The 4,286-nt window shown below is 41.5% G+C and overlaps 1 pseudogene; it reads right to left on the reverse strand.

Moving 5' to 3' along the window:
- Positions 1-362: 362 nt before the first annotated feature.
- Positions 363-479, reverse strand: LOC124778302 (annotated as a pseudogene).
- Positions 480-4,286: the final 3,807 nt, after the last annotated feature.

Below are 4,286 nucleotides of genomic sequence, written 5' to 3' on the forward strand. Positions count from 1 at the left end.
GTCCTCAGTATCAGTGGCTTCTAATTCCCCATTGTAATTGCGCCATGAAGTTGACGGGATGTAGGGAACAGTCTTACTTTATTGGACAAAATACATAAAATTGTGGAATACATCGCTGGATGTGATGTCATTATCACATGAGCAAAAGTGTCAACATGTTGCATCTGTAGCACTCCGTCTTCAGGACACAAGTGGCCCATCCGACCGCCGTGTCATCCTCAGTTGAGGATGCGGATAGGAGGGGCGTGTGGTCAGCACACCGCTCTCCCGGTCGTTATGATGGTTTTCTTTGACTGGAACCGCTATTATTCGGACGAGTAGCTCCTCAATTGGCATCACGAGGCAGAGTGCACCCCGAAAAATGGCAACAGCGCATGGTGGCTGGATGGTCACCCATCCAAGAGCTGGCCACGCCCGACAGCGCTTAACTTCGGTGATCTCACGGGAACCGGTGTATCCACTGCGGCAAGGCCGTTGCCTGTATCTGTAGAGTAGGCTACATATAGAGGGAGCTTTGAAAGCATGTCGCTCTGTAAAATAGTGGATGTCTCAGGGTGTTGGGGAGGTATATCGGTGGGTCGAACTGACGATTTTGTGCAATATCCGTGACCTGTGCAGCATGTGGATACTCCCACATTCATCTCCTATATCAGCATCGTTATGCAGTTCAATGTGTAGTGTGTGGGATATTAGGTTAGCTCACCATAAACATAGAACGTACATCTTTCAAAAGTTAATCTTTAGATACTGAGCAACGTCCTGACAAACTAACTGAAGCTGGATTCTTTTATGCCGGTGACGGAGGTGAAACCGTGTGTTTCCATTGTGGTGTAGGGTTGGAATACTGGTAGGAAACGAGTAAATCATTGGTTGAACATGCATGGTGGTTTTCCAAGCGCTTGTTGTGTTTCTTGCGAGGAATAGTGATTTTGTGGATAATGTCTGTCAGAAGAGAGATGCAAAAACTACTGCAGATGTCGCAGCTAATAATAAATATAAATAATATATATATATATATATATATATATATATATATATATATATATATATATATATATATATATATACCGAGCGAGGTGGCGCAGTGGTTAGCACACTGGACTCGCATTCGGGAGGACGACGGTTCAATCCCGTCTCCAGCCATCCTCATTTAGGTTTTCCGTGATTTCCCTAAATCGTTTCAGGCAAATGCCGGGATGGTTCCTTTGAAAGGGCACGGCCGATTTCCTTCCCAATCCTTCCCTAACCCGAGCTTGCCCTCCGTCTCTAATGACCTCGTTGTCGACGGGACGTTAAACACTAACCACCACCACCACCACCACCACCATATATATATATATATATATATATATATATATATATATATATATATATATATAAATGTAAATAATAAATATAAATATATAAAATAATAAAAATAAATGTTCTGAAAGCAGCAACAGAATACCATGTCAGCGCGAGAGCTTTTGACAGTGCTCACCTGTGTAAAATCTGCTTCCGGAAAGAAGTGGGACTACTATTCTTTCCCTGCAGACGGATTGGTGCTTTCATTAAATGTAGACCTATTCTTTCCTCCTGGTGTGTGTCAGGACCTGTTTTAGCTACAGTAAAAGCACTTTTGATGACTGCAAAGGTGTACTTTTTATACCTTGTTAATATACATTGTGAAGAATAAAGTATTATCGTTAAAATGCGCTATTTTCTTATTTTATTTCCTTCAATTACACTTAGCTTTGCTCATAATACGATAGCTACAATTACTCTGCGATTTTAACAGATCCTGACTTGTGTTGAAGAATAGCGATTTTTTTCTTTGTGTTGAAGCATGGAATTGACATACAGTACCACCGTTCTGTCAATGTATGCAGTCTTCCATGGGGTTAAAAGGAACATCATTTCGCCCCTCAAAGGAGTCCTGTTGCTAAGATCAGTGCTATAGAGTTCCATATGATCCGGTAACAAGTGCTTTGCGACATTTACACTCCACTAAGCTAGTAGCGACTAGATTCTGTATTGGGAGGTATTACAGGGAGAAAAACAAAATTTGAGGGCTATCTACTTCCTTAAGTCATATTACTTTAATATAAAGCATCACACAGCAGATGTAATCGGAATTGTCGGTTGAAGGTGCTTGGTTTCTTAATATACGCACTATATGCTGGATGGAAGGATGATGTCATATATCAGTACTTTAATAGGGGGAAGTCTATGCATTCTAGAGACATTGTACCTTATACCACAGTCAGAAGCGTGGTGTATATCAGGAGAAATTGGTATGGATGCAGCGGGAATATAAAAAATCCATCTAAAGCAGAACTGGTTGATGTGGGAATGGACCTCAACTTGTACTTTTGCAACGGCCTTCTATGGATGACTACTAGCTTATGGATTCGGAAAATCATAATGGATATGTGCGACTACAGAACGTTTGGGGAAGCGTTTACACCTTCCTCCGCTAAAAATAACCTGGTTTTTGAGCTCTGCTTTATAATTGTATTCGAGTTAGATTCTATCTAAATGCTAGCGATGTGGAAGGACATTTCAAAAATCCGTATGGGATGTATATGGTGCATTAGACTGTAGTTTTAATGGAACATTTGTTAATTATGGGAGGGAGTACCTTACACATCAAACTGTTTTTAAGTAGCCGTAATAGTCATTTGGGGCGTGTGTTACTTCCACCTGGTTCCAATGCACCTTGGGATACCTGTTTTTTTTTCTTTGTAGACAAATTACTTTTTGAAACCAGAGTAAAGTCTATATGCATGTATATGACATGGAAGACTCTAGTTTTAACGGAACATTTGTTGATGAGGCGGGAGGGTGGAGGGGGGCGTACCTCACATAGCATCACTGTGCTTAAATAGCCATGGCAGACGTTTGGAGTTACATGCATCTCATTTCATTACACCGCTGGATAACTGGGTATTTTTCTTCCTAAGCAATTGACATTTCGAAATCTTGAGGGGATCTATATGAGCGTATATGGCGTGGAAGACTGTAGTTTTAATAGCACATTGTTTAGTGGTGTGAGCATCAGTTTCCTCAAATAGCCATGACAAATGTTTGGCGACTGTGTTACAGACATCTGATTCCATTGCTTCATTGGATGGGCTGTATTTTCATCGTAAGCAGATTACATTTCGAAATCAAGATGGAGTCTGTATGTGAAAGACTCTAGTTTTAATGGAACATTTGTTAATGGTGGGCGGGAGTACCTCGCACACTATTATTGTAATTGAATAGAACTGACTGACGTTTGGAAACCATGCGACTGTATTTCGCAAATAATTGTTTTCTGTATGCTTAGAATTTCACGTTTATTGCATGAAAAATCTCATAGAATAGGTACACCATCTTGCAATGAATTTTAGTTGTTCATAGAATGACTGAGCGACCGAAATAACGAATAGCACATCTCCATCTCAATGGTACCACTATGTTAAACAAAACAATACCACAGATCTACTCTCACTCCATTGCAGCACATGCCACTTCCTGCAGACCATGTGTGTTCACAGCACTTTGTTGCTTTAGAAATGGGTTCTGTAATGACTCTCAAATGGTTACTTTTAACACAGCAACACTAAACGCAATCAGTATTGATACACTAACACTGCTGTTGTCAGAGACGGGAATGACGGGACAAAGTATGTCGTACTTTGCCGTCAGCTGCCCCTCGATATGTGTGTCTGTTTGCTGCACAGCTCCTCCTCCTCTACTCGAACGAGCTCCACCTCCATACCTTACTGTACATTCTCAGTTTCCAAAATCACTTTGAGGTCATTGTACTTGCTAACCCAACATTAACACACATAGACCTGTTTGTAGTTACATGACATGTATTGGTGAACAGTAGCATCGATTCGACAGCTCGACACTATGTAGTCGCTGTCTACCAATCCTGTGAGCTCACGTCTGTTCGTGTTATGTGACTGATCCGCGAAGTAAAAGCATCATGTGGATGCTGCTACGAATTTCTACATCCACATCCGCATCATACTCAGCAAGCCACGTAATGCTGTGGGGCAGAGGGTACTTTCGGTACCACTATCTGATCTGTCCAATCCTGTTCCACTCGCAAATAGTGCTTGTAAAGAATGACTGTCGGTAAGCCTCTGTATTGGCTCTAATTTCTTGAATTTTCTCCTCGTGGTCAATACGCGAGATATATGTGGGGGGAAGTAATACGTTGTCCGACTCCTCCTGAAAAGTGCTGTCCCGAAATTTCAATAGTAAATCTCTCCGTGATGCACAACGCCTCTCTTGTAACGTGTGCCAGTGGA

This window comes from Schistocerca piceifrons, chromosome 2 (assembly GCF_021461385.2).
Source record: "Schistocerca piceifrons isolate TAMUIC-IGC-003096 chromosome 2, iqSchPice1.1, whole genome shotgun sequence".
Classification (NCBI taxonomy): domain Eukaryota; kingdom Metazoa; phylum Arthropoda; class Insecta; order Orthoptera; family Acrididae; genus Schistocerca; species Schistocerca piceifrons.